This window comes from Coptis chinensis, chromosome 1 (genome assembly GCF_015680905.1).
Source record: "Coptis chinensis isolate HL-2020 chromosome 1, ASM1568090v1, whole genome shotgun sequence".
Lineage (NCBI taxonomy): Eukaryota > Viridiplantae > Streptophyta > Magnoliopsida > Ranunculales > Ranunculaceae > Coptis > Coptis chinensis.
The window spans coordinates 86,779,687-86,792,961 of record NC_141456.1 but is presented as its reverse complement, the minus strand read 5'-3'; the positions used below and the strand labels follow the sequence as shown (position 1 = coordinate 86,792,961).

General features: G+C 40.5%; 2 long non-coding RNA genes across 3 annotated transcripts in view; both read right to left on the bottom strand.

The window, feature by feature from the left end:
• Window positions 1-445: 445 nt before the first annotated feature.
• Window positions 446-1,641, bottom strand: LOC147525639 (uncharacterized). Its single transcript, XR_015192892.1, has 2 exons — window positions 1,570-1,641; window positions 446-639 (listed from the first exon to the last, which is right to left on the bottom strand). It is a non-coding gene; the product is annotated as an uncharacterized LOC147525639 (long non-coding RNA).
• A 587-nt stretch (window positions 1,642-2,228) lies between these two features.
• LOC147525638 (uncharacterized) overlaps window positions 2,229-13,275 on the bottom strand; it is a 34,947-nt gene continuing 23,900 nt past the window's right edge. Inside the window, exons 2-4 of one of the 2 annotated variants that reach the window (XR_015192887.1) lie at window positions 2,519-2,604; window positions 2,400-2,437; window positions 2,229-2,292 (exon numbers count right to left, since the gene is read on the bottom strand). This is a non-coding gene — a long non-coding RNA (uncharacterized LOC147525638). Of the gene's footprint in view, window positions 2,293-2,320; window positions 2,438-2,518; window positions 2,605-13,275 lie in introns of those variants that run through there. The other variant, XR_015192885.1, reaches the window with a different exon arrangement.

The window sequence follows — 13,275 nt, the reverse complement described above, 5'->3', positions numbered from 1 at the left end:
CGGCAAAAAACCGTTGCTAATAATTTTCGCAACGCTTTTTAAGCGTTGCAAATAGGGCGTAGGTAAAGTGTTGGAAATATTTGCAACGGTTAAAAAGCGTTGCAAACCAAAATTTCAACGGTTATTAACCGTTGCAGAGTGACAATTACTAACGGTTAAAAGCGTTGCAAACTAAAATTTCAACGGTTATTAACCGTTGCAAAATGACAATTACTAACGGTTAAAAAGCGTTGCGTAGTTTGATTTGTAACGATTATAGATGGGTACTATTTTTTACTTTGCAACGGTTTACAACCGTTACTAATGTGTTGATATAGTAAAAAAAATTATTTTAATTTTTTTCCTACCCTGAACCTGCACCTCCTAGTTTCATATAGAAGCAAATAAAATTACCAATGTTTTTTCATACCATTTGACGAGTAAAATAAACACAAGCAAACGCCTAAAAAAAAATACTATATTCATTAAACCATATATATAACTTTAAAAGAGTTTTGAGGGTTACAAATTCAGATTTACTAAGGGTTACAAATTTCTATACGATTTTCCAAACAATCCTGAATCTTCAAAATGCAATAACAAGCACTAGTGATGATGGCTTCACTCATATAAATCCTAGTGCCGCTCCACAAAGCCCATCTAATTCCAAAAAAATCACAAAACAAATAATGAATATCATACTAATTAAATTCATGCAACGATATAAACAATGATTACATAAAATCGGTGCATAAAAAGTATTGAAACATATGGTTCAAGAAGAAACCAGAAAAGTAGCAAGCTTTTGGTTTTTGTTAATTTAGTTTTATGCTCCTTGAATTGTGAGAAAGCAGGCCTAAGGGCTTTCTAAGTGAACAGACATGCCACTAAAGGAATGTGGGCCAAACATGGCAACCACCGTCATGAACTGCTTGTGAAACCAAACCCATAGACCAATACATACCAATTCACAAACCAGATCGAATTTGCTAGCACCTACACCAATTCCAACACTAGCCTCAAATGTAATGTGAAAATGGACTTCCAATGTAAACCCCAATTCTCAAAATAAAATAAGATTTTATCAGATTACAATCAATATTAATCAACTAGTACAGTCACTTCAATCTTGTTTACTAACAAAGTAAGAAAGGCCAAAAAGCAACCAAACAACATTCTCACTGTTTATTTTTTATTTAGTCTTTTTTTTTAATAATTCTCACAATGTTTATTGTGAGTTGTTAAACATCACCATGATTCTTTAGAAACTGAAGTATGGAGTTAGACAACGCCCTATTGTAACAAAGTGTTAATCTCTTCAAACATCTTGTAAACTAGAATTCCAAACAAAAACCCAAATCACCGAAAAAACGCACCATTAGCAAGAGAAAACCCCTAAATCTAAGAACACAAGTTCCTTCAATAATTTATTTTAAACCAAGAACTTCAAGAAAATAAAAAACGCACTTTTAAACCAAGGAAAATCAAAACAGTACCTAGATACTAAATTCAAGCAAATTAGCTAATAAAGCAAAAATCGATACAGTATAAGATACTAAATTCACGAAAATAAGCAAATAAAAAGCGCACCTTGAAGCAATCAAAATCAAACAACATTGTTTGCCTGAATGCATGAAAGTGCACTTTCACACCCCTACAAACAAACAAGTAAAGTTTTAGCTTAACAACACCAATAAACAAACAATAACATTTCATTAATTACCTTGACGGCAATGTTTCCTATGTATACAACACTAATGCCTATTCCGTACATCGGATCGCCAGTTCACATGTTCTTCTTATATAACAAGAAGGCATGCCCGCCCTGACTCCAGTGCCAAAAGTCTAGTATCTGGTAGCTTTTGTGTTACGAGTTATCGCCAACTATTGGCTTACTTAGTTACTTTCCTAGGTAGCAACAAATGGTGTGCATATGAATCGGGGAAAGATGGGTTATGCCATAATTGTAGCATCATGCTATTAACACCGTATAAAATTAATCGAGGTGATATTATGTTTATGCGTGTTACTTTCGTTAAGAATGAGTTTTGAAAGGATGGCACTTAACCGCTTAGATATAATATAAATATACAACTCAACATAAAGCACTAAATATAGTGCGTGAGCCATATCGGGTAGAGTGGTAAATTGTCATCCTATATTCCAAAATCAGATATAAGAAATGAGCATTTAACATGAAAGCGGGATCCGATTGAATTTATGGATATAAGAAAAACTTGCATATTTACGGCACAACTTCAAGTATCTTTGCGGTTTTTGCAGCCTCATCCCAAAGCTATGCGAATCTTGCGTCTACGGGACAAAAATACAAAAAACGACCAAAAAAAAAAAAACACATAAGCAGTTATTTCAGGCATACATCTGCATGTGAGTATTAACTGATATATTGGAAAACATACCTCTAAATAGTGCGACAGAACAATCAGTGCCAAGTAGCCTGAATCAGCATGCAGAAGAATTAGACACATTACCAAGAACAAATCTTGAGTAAAAACGAGAAAGGCAATCAAAAGCGAACCTGAAAATGTGGAGGAGCTGTTGCAATTCAGAATCTCCAGGGAAAATTGCTTTACCGGTTCTGCGGATCTACTGGATAAAGAAGCACTAGCGGCATTGATAAGCACCTAAAACTGTAATATTAAACCCCGAGGGACATAGCATTTTGGTCGATTATGTGTTTAATAATCATGTAATAATTATATTTTCGTACTTTTGCAGGTTTCCGCAATTAAAATGAAGATAGTGATAAAACATGCATCAAAGTACAGGAATACGGGAACATTTGGAGTTTCCCACTCGACCCCGTGAAGCCGAAGTTTCCAAAAGAACAGAACCAGTGCGGAACGGGCCCACATATGAAGAAGCAGCAAATTTCCGATGCTCAAATCGGATAAATCTAGGTGCCGACGTTGGCTAGTGAAGCTGCCAAGTACAAGAATACGGGAATATTGGGAATTCACACTCAATCCCCGTGAAGCCCAACAAAGCCTGACTAGAGCCGAAGTTCCCAAAAGAACGAGAACCGGTCGCGAAACGGGCCCACATATAAAGAAGAGGAAACTTCCGATGCTCAAATCGGATAAATCTAGGTGCCGGCGTTGGCTAGTGAAGCCGCCAAGTACAAGAATACGGGGAATATTGGAATTCCCGCTCAATCTCCGTAAAGCCCAACAAAGCCCGACTAGAGCGAAGTTTCCAAAAGAACGTAACCCGATTACAAAGGCGGGCCCATATACAAAGAGGCGAGGAAACTTCCAAGCTCAAATCGGATAAATCTAGGTGCCGCGGCGTTGGCTAGTGAAGGCGCCATAGCGACCGGCTTAATTTAACTCGCGCTTGAAGGACAAAAGTAGTAAAACGCCAATTTTCTTGGACCGCCATGGACACACTAAGTGGACACACTCCCTGGGCCCGAAGGATGAGTCAAGATAGGCGGTGGCAAATAATGGTTTCAAATTGATACCACCTGGCAAGAGAGAAGACACGTACCAATTCAAACTAGGTGGTTTGAATTAACATAAGCTAAAAACAAAACCTTAAAATGGCAAAAGGACAAAACTTAAAACAGTTGAAAACAAAGTTTGGTTTGAACCATTCAATTAGCATAAAAACAAAACCTTAAATATTCACGGGTCACTCTCTTGTATCAGCTATATATATGAAGGGGTCGCCTTCATTATGAGGTCTTCAGCATATTAATGCTTTAGCTACGTTTAGTTTTTCTTGAAGACTTACCTTCCGCCATTTTTATTTCAAAGAATTTTTAATACAAGAAGTTATTTTACCCTTAATAACAGCTTCATTTCTTTTCTTGTTTAATTTCTGTCCGCATTTATTTACTTAATGTATAAACAAGTTTTATTATTCCCGCTATGATGATGAAGCTAATTCCCCTCGGGAGGGTTATCGCCTTCAGGTGAAAATCCGATTGACTCATTAATATTCTAGAATCACTACTTAGGAATTAGGCATAGAATTAACATCCGGTCCCAAAATGATCGGAGATCTGCACAAAGTTAGAGTGTCGATGCTCAGAAAAAGGTCTTCCTTCGGCGACGACAAAATGTCTCGGCGACGACTCTTCGGTGTCGCACCTCTCAATTGGCCCAAACGGTGATGTGAACTTTGCCGAGAGCGGAGATAATATACCGAGAGATGCGGTATTATTAAAACTCCTTATGCTAGTGAAATCGACCTAGAGATGTGGGCATGCACTAGGGATCAATACTTTCGACGCCGTCTAAACGAGACTAACGAACTAGATGTAGTGATTTGGTAATAAAACCGTTGAAAAATGATTCTTGCATGAGCATGATTAACTCTCTCCCTGTTTCTCTACATTTTGTTTACCTATATTTAATCACCGTAGTAATTTACATTACCGTTAATTTAATTAAAACCAACTAAAAAGAAACCTAAAATCCTACTCACTTAAAGTTGTAATTCCAGTTGTGAACCTATCCGAGCCCTAAGGTTTGGACGATCCCTTACTCGACCTATCCTACCAATCCCACGTGAGTAAGGTAACTTGACTAAAACGTACGACTATACGGACGTTGGACTTTGGACTTTGGACTTTGACTGTGGACCTCGGACTTTGGACTGTGGACCTCGGACTTAAGAAATAAGTAACTGAAAGCCGATAAACGTTTGTAAATTTGTGTTTTTATCAAATGGCGCCGCTGCACGCCGAAGGACTCTGGACTTAACGTAATAACTGGAATACATCCATAAAAACCCCTCCCTTACCTCATCATCTTTTTAATTTTCATTTCTGTTACAATACTAACTCTTTACCGTAATTTTTTCTACTAACAAATAACCGCGGAGCCAAGTTTTGTTTATTTTCATTAGCACGTCTAAGTAATTCGTAGGAATTTGAAGTACTAAACAGACAAAAGAGTCTCGGACGAGACTGAATTAGTAAGCACGCGAAACTAACCTGGAGTATCAACACTCCGGTTTTCAGGTACAGGCCACTTTCCTTTTCAGTACTCTTTTGGGCTCTTTGGTCCTGTTTTTTCTAGTAAGCATAAGCTTGGGAGTAGTCGATCGCTATACGAGGAATCGCGGGACGCCAGGTTTCAAACTCTTAAACTCCTCAAACTTTGTCGAGGATATTATTTGCTATAACCTGTTTTACCTCGTATATTTGTATGTTGGAATGAGAACTCTGTGCATGTAAAGGTGGTTCGTCATCACATATTCACGTAACACAATTAATATGATTCAGTATATATTTTGATATATCGTAGCACCAAACCACTTGCTTAGAATATTTTTGTATGTGTATGTTACATCAATTCACATACGCTGTATTCAATTGCATGAGTTCGTTCTTGACATTCCCTAACTCTCACGATAACTTACACATAGTTGCACGATAGGTAATATAGATTTGCATGGGTAGACTTTCTGCGTAAACTAGTATATGTTAGTTAGTTTCTATTTTGGCATCTATCGTTTTTAATTGCATATTTCAGTAATCAAGTCTCCATAATACACTAATCGAAATTAAAATTAAAAAATAAAAAAAAAAAATTAAAAATTAAAAAAATAAAAAAAATTAAAAAAATTAAAAATTAAAAAAAAAAAAATCATAGTAATTAAAAATTTCATCTAAATCATCTTAATAACACCCCCAAGATAATACACCATCATAAATCATCATCCTATTCCATTGCCTAGGAAACTTGAAAAAATTGAGGTTGCCTAATTAAGGAACGTATAGCACTAACAACCTCCCTCAATTCTCTCGTAACGTGGGTTGCCGGAATATTCACACGCTATCCTAGCTTCCCCGCCGAAAGTTAGCAATTCGCTTCGTGAAGACGCGGCTTCAACTTCCTCCTTCCTAACTTCTAAAAACTCGGTCATTATTAAGTTTCCTTATGAGCACTAAATTAAAATTCATATTTGTATGAGACTACGGTCCGGTAAACATAAGGAATTAGAACTTACATATCATCGTCGAAAAATACAAGAAACAACTGTTTATGTTATCTCCTAGGCATAGTTCCTCCTCCGTGAATCAACCTCGTCAAACATCTCCATTTCCATTATCCCCTTTAATTATGGTGAAGAAAATCTCACAAATGAGAAACCCTTTCGATTTTTATATCGCCTTTACAGAAGGACACGCTTCTCGCATTAAACTCGACGCGATTGTAGGTGATTTTCAGATTCCGCCAAACATTTTCGGGTTTGTTACCTGTTTTACCATGGTTTAGACCATGAAAAACCATACAATCATCTTCGCCGGATGCAACAAGTAGTCACCACTTTTCGCCATCCGACCGCTACCAACGAACAAGTCTTGCTTAGGTTGTTTCCCTTCACCTTAGCCGATAAAGCTTCGGTTTGGCTCTCCCGGACAAGCGCCAATCCATTGACACATGGGCCAAACTTGTTCAAGCATTCATGATAAAGTTTTATACTCGTAAGAAAACTACGAAATGCTTCAAAAGATTCAATTTTTCGCCAAAGACCCTGTGAATCCTTTTCGAAGCGTGGAGCAGATTTATCGATCTACTTCTAATGTCCCCATCATCAACTCGACACCGTTGATTAGTCCGTTTCATTCTTTAATGGTCTCTCGACCATCAAAAGGAAACATTAGATATCATGAACGGCGGTTGTTTTCATGGACAAGGGCGCCATGAAGCATACACTTTTCTTGAGAAACAGCCTCATGGCACCCATTGGGGAAACACCGATTCTTCTAAATCTTCTAAAGACACTCCTACCAAAGTTACGTCTATGTTCGAGGTCAAAACCGATCCGAATTAAAACTTTAATCGAATCCTTAAACAAAAGGTCGATGCTCTTTCGTACAAGTAAATGAACAAAAACCCAAACAGTCATGGCCGCCAACGCTTCCCCATGCCCTCTTTGCTTAAGTCCCGAAAGCACCGATTCTTATTGTCCTTTGGTATACGAAAGTGTCCTCCCCAACCTGCTGAAGAGGTTTGTGCTTTCAACATCCCTAATGCACCTTGGCGACAACATCCGAATTTAGCTTGGGCACCCCTCGCCCAACAACAAGCTCCTTGGTGGCAACAACGTTCTCAGACGACCACCCGAACTACAATTCCTATCGTCAAGGAAATCCTCCACAATTTCAGCAAGGGCAAAGTAATTTTTCCCAACAACGCAAATATGGGATACCAAAACAACCGCGAACCTTGTTCCCGCTTAACCAAGGATATGGCTACCAAAATCAACCCGTGAATAATAACCGAGAACTAGTTCCCGCCGCTCCCTTAGTACAATCCATAGCCCGATAAAACGGCTGAAACTTTCCCCGACATACATGAATCAATAGAATCAAATCCTAGCTTCTATCCAACAAATCTCTTCAGTGTTAGCTCGGGATAAAGTCAAAGGCGCGGTTCCCCGCCAAGCAGGTTCCAAACCCTAAGCCTACAAACACCGCCTTTGAACTCAACAATGCACCAGACCTAGTAATCCAAGCCGTGGTGAGGTAAATGCCATTACCACTCTTCATTCCGGCCGAACCATCGACAATAATATACGATGCCGACGAGGAATCGACGGAAGCCAGCGACGACTAACGCCCTTCCAACTCATACCTCGCGAACCTATAACGGATTTAAGTTGTACCATCAAAATCTACACCTACGCCCCTAGGAAAAGATACCATTGATCCTTGTACGCGATTCCGTCCAAAAGCTCCGTTCCCCGCCCGTTTGGTAAAAAGAACAAACATGACTAACATTTTGATGAGATCCGTGAAACCTTCAAAAATTTGACCATAAACTTACCTTTCCTAGATGCGCTTAAAGCATTTGCCCAAGCATGCCAAGTTTTTGAAGGACATGTGCACCACCAAACGACGCATTTAATGTACCTCAACAAGCGTTCCTCATCGAAAGTTTCCGCTCGATTACCACTACCAATGGTGTGGTAAAGTACAGGACCCGTGTCGAATTAACCGTACCATGCACGGGCGACAAGTATACCGCCATCGCGCTTTTAGACCTAGGTGCCGGTGTTAACCTACTTCCCTACTACTTATTTAAGCAGGTTAGGTCTTCATGAATTGAAACCTACCAATATGACTCTACAACTCTCACGGATCGCTTCCATCAAGTACCCAAAAGGCATAGTAGAGAACGTTATAGTAAAGGTCCAAGATTTTTACTATCCAGTTGATTTTGTCATTCTAGATACTGAAGTAGCCTGTGACTCCATCCCTATCATCTTGGGACGTCCTTTCCTTGCAACTGCCAACGCTCTTATAAATTGTCAGGACGGTTCAATGACATTGTCTTTTCGAACCTTTCTCATTTAACTCAACGTGTTCAAATTAATGAAACAGTTTCCCGATCCTATAATGGAGGGCGAGATTAGCTTGGTTGATAGTCTGGAGCATGATTATTTCGCAAACTCTTTTCCCCCAGACGAGATACACCAATTTCTTTCTTTTGATAATCCGGAGTTTGACGATGACTCGTACATAAGGGATGTCCATGCATTATTAGAGTCAGTACCACTATTTGACCCTAATGCTTCAGTGCAAACTAATTCAGAAGGACCGGATTCGCTCTTTTCCATTGAAGAGATGATCCCTCACGAATCCTTGATCCCCAATCCTCCAACTCCGGATTTAAAACCTCTACCCCCTGATTTGAAGTACGTACATCTCGATTCCGATGGTAGTCACCCTATAATAATTTCTGCTCACTTGACCACAGACGAAGAGACACGTTTGATTCATGTCATTCGTGAACACCGCTCCGCTATCGGATGGTCCTTAGATGATATCAAGGGAATAGACCCTAGCATATGCACGCATCGTATACATCTTGATGACGGCACAAAGACATCACGAGAACCACAACGCCGCCTTAATCCCGCTATGAAGGAAGTAGTGAGAGAGGAAGTTCTACGTTTACTTGATGCGGGTATCATATACCCTATCTCGATAGTGACGGGTTAGTCCCGCCCACGCGTTGTTCCCAAAAAGTCCGCATTCCAAGTTGTGCAAAATGAAAATGGTGAATGCATCTCCACTCGCATTCCTTTGAAATGGAGAATTTGCATTGACTATCGCAAACTTAATGCCAGAACCCGTAAAGATCATTTTCCTCTCCCATTCATTGACCAGATGCTAGAACGTTTAGCCGGTCATGCTTACTACTGTTTTCTTGATGGCTATTCCGGATACTTCCAAATTGTCATCGATCCCGCCGATCAAGAAAAGACAACTTTCACGTGTCCCTTTGGAACCTTTGCTTACAGACGAATGCCTTTTGGTCTTTGTAATGCCCCAGGCACTTTCCAACGCTGCATGCTTCACATTTTTAGTGATATGGTGGAACGTTATATGGAAGTCTTCATGGACGACTTTTCCATTTACGGAAATTCCTTTAACGACTGTTTATCCAACCTTTCCAAAGTCTTAACGCGTTGCGAGGAGAAAAATCTGGTACTCAATTGGGAGAAGTGTCATTTCATGGTTACCAAAGGACTTGTTCTAGGTCATATTGTTTCAAAAGACGGGATAGAGGTTGATAAAGCTAAAATTGTTAAAATTTCTTCGCTACCCTTCCCACGCACGCCGATATCCGTGCCTTTTAGGCCCACTGGTTTTACAGAGATTCATTCAGATTTCTCTAAAGTTGCTCGACCTTTAACCAATCTCCCCGCTTAAGGATGCAGATTCGACTTCAATTTCAATTGCAAACAAGCTTTTGATACACTAAAACCGCCTCGACTACCGCCTCCTATTATTCAACCCCCCGATTGGTCTCAACCATTCGAATCGATGTGTGACGCTTAGCGACTTTGCTATTGGTGCCGTGCTAGGCCAACGACGCCGACGACAAACCCGTTGTCATTTATTACGCTTAGTAAAACTTTAACGACACTCAACGTAATTATACCACAACCGAGAAAGAGTTCCTAGCTGTTGTCTATGCTTGGATAAGTTTTAGCCCCTACCTAGTTGGAACATCGACCATAGTATATATCGACCATGCCGCAATTCGGTACTTACTCGCGAAAAAGGACGCGAAAACAACGATTGTGTTACTGGATCCTTCTCTTACAAGAATTCACCCCGGAATTCAAAGACAAGAAAGGAACCGAAAAAATGTCGAGCCGACCATTTATCAAGACCGGTTGGTGACATCGATAGTGATTTGAAGCTATCGGTGACTCCTTCCCGCACAAATACTTGTACTCTATTTTCTCATCTCCATGGTACGCCGGATATCGTTAACTACCTAGTTACCGAGGAAGTCCCCTCCTTTTGGTCACGCCCCGATCATAAAAGTTCTTATCCATCGTAAAAATATTATTCGGGATGAACCCTACCTCTTTAAGTATTGTTCGACCAACTAATTCGCCGCTGCATTCCCGACCGGGAACACACCGACGTATTATCCTTTGCCATGAACAATCTTGCGGAGGTCATTTCAGTGGAAAGAAAACTTCGCCGCCAAGGTGTTACAATGTGGTTTTTATTGGCCTACCCTTTTTCGCGATGCACACCTAACATTGCGTAGCTTTTGCATTCGTTGTCAACACTTAGGTCGAATTACCAAACGAAATATGATGCCCCTAAATCCTATATTGATTGTGGAAATTTTTATGTTTGGGGCATTGATTTTATGGGACCCTTCCCTATTTCTCAAGGTTTTCTATACATTTTAGTCGCTGTAGACTATGTGTCCAAATGGATTGAGGCACTCGCGATGTCGCTCGAATGACCATAAGACCGCCGTGAGATTTGTAAAAGAAAACATTTTCTCGCTTTGGTGTTCCCAAAGCTATCATCGATGATGGGGTACACATTTTGTAACAAAAATTTTGGGTTTTAATGAAGAAATATGGAGTTACTCACAAGGTTGCTACTCCATACCACCCACAAACGAGTGGCCAAGTGGAAGTCTCCAACAGAGATAAAGTCTATTCCGAAAAACGGCTGTCAACCCATCAAGAAAGGATCGGTCTCTCCGCTTATCGGATGCCTTGTGGGCATACCGAACAAGCATTTAAGACACCTATAGGGATGTCTCCTTACCGCATTGTTTTTGAAAACCTTGTCATCCGCCGCGGTTGAACTTGAGCATCGCGGCCTTTTGGGCATCATCAAAAGCCTCAATTACAATATCATCAGGTGAGAGAAGTTTAAAAACCGCAATTAAATGAGCCGGAGGAGATTCGAGTGATGCTTATGATCTCTCAAAATCCTACAAGGCTAATATGAAAAGAGTGCACGACAAGCACATTTTGGCGTAAGGATTTTAAAATTGGCCAAAAAGTTTTATTGCATAACTCGTGATTACACATCTTTCCCGGTAAATTGAAAACACGATGGTCCGGTCCTTTCATTGTGTCACCGTGAAACATTATGGGGCAATCTCTTTGCTTAATCCAAAAGATAACAAATAATTTCAAGTCAATGGACAACGCCTAAAACATTACCACATAATTACGCCACCGGATGTTGAACGACTCTTCTTCGTAATCCTTTTTACATCGACTAGATGTTTCGTTTTGGCATACTCGATCTTGTTTCTATAAAGGGTACGCCATTTTGGTAGCCGGGCCATCTTCTATCTTATGATCTCCAAAGTTCTTTTGAAGTGTGTGGTTGCAAGCCGGAACCTTAGTCCATTTTAAAACTCTTTTACGTAACGGAGTATAAATGTATTCTCAGAACACGAAAGCAAACGTGCTTTTCGGGTAAACGATGGGTACCTAAAATTTCAACTCCTTCCTTTCTCTTCCCTTTTCTACTCTCTACCTCGCTAACTTCAGCTAATTATTTGGTGTAAGTCTCACTCATCACTTAATAGGAAATGGTCGTAGTTCTTTTGCTCGTAAACGACGCGGCGCGAAGGACGGGCTGGTGTATGCATTGCCAAACACCCTTCTCGTTTCCAGGCCGGACTTCCTATCCGATACTAGCCAGTTTAAGGTATACTTTTGTCTAACACCACCGCGCAGGATAATCTTCGCCGCTACCGCTTTCTCCCACGGATGGGATTCGTCTTGAGAATCTGACGTTAAAAGACTCGATTCGTCTTGAGGATCTGACGTTAAAAGACTCACCTTGTACATATGTTTATTTTGTTACCTTTTCCCTTTGCATTAAGTTTTGCACAAGGGATTCGTGTCAAACCTCAGATGTTGCATACTTGGAACACAAACGGGCAATGGATTCCACCAGACCAACCCTAGAATTGGTTACTTTGAGTACCTTGGGGCGGTTTGAGGATAGCCGTATGTAAAAAGGGCAATTTTATTAGATCAGCCGTGGCAAGACGGGTCCAGGATGGTACCGTCCTGCCCCTAACCCCATAATACATAGAGGTGAAGCCACAGTCTGGCTGGATTGGGTTCGCTCCAGAGCCGACATGACAGTTGTCTATGATTTAAGATAGTGACTCCCCTAGACATCCAGTGTTTTTCATGTATATCTCCCTTGTATGTAAATAAAACCCTTACACTTTCCTAAAAAAAAAAAAAAAAAAAATTGTGGCTTTCAAGAATGACTCATATAATTGGATAGAATTTTTCGTGCCGATCGTTTCGATATCTCATTCGTCCAATTCGGAGTCCAAACGAGTCGTGGGTACGCATTTAGATTTTTAGGTTTAAATCAGGCTTTAGGCTTGATTTGGGCTTCGAGAAAATTTTTGGCCCAGCCCAAATATCGATTTCTCGGTCCATTTAAACCCAAAATACCCGATCACATGCGTCACAAATCCACGTTTCGTCTTCCTAAAAAACCGGATCTTGCCCCCTCTCGAATCAGTCTCGCACGAGACAGGCCCACACTAAAACCAGGTCTCGCGCGAGACCCTCACAGCTCCGATCAAAATTTCCTTCCGTCAGATCATCCCAATTCTCCCCCTCATCAATAATCCATAGCCATCCTCCCTCTTAGATCAGCAATGGCTGGAAACAGACGGATTTGTGTGGAAATTTTTTTTGGAAATTTGTTTGAAAACGGGATGTTTGCTCCATTCTTTGATCACGAAATTCACTCTAGAGGATGGGAGAGTTTGTTATATGCCAATGGAGGGCTTTATTCTAAGGATTTGGTGATGAAATTCTACGACAATGGAAGCTTTAATGGCGACCATTTTTGGATCACCGTCGAGGGTGTGCGCCAACGAAGTCACACCGGTGTTGCTCTCCGGGATCACGGGCATTCCATCGGGTCGACCACGGATCGACTTCAAAGAAGAGTCGCGGTACCCACGGACTTACGACCTAATGCTCGACACGCTTTATCGA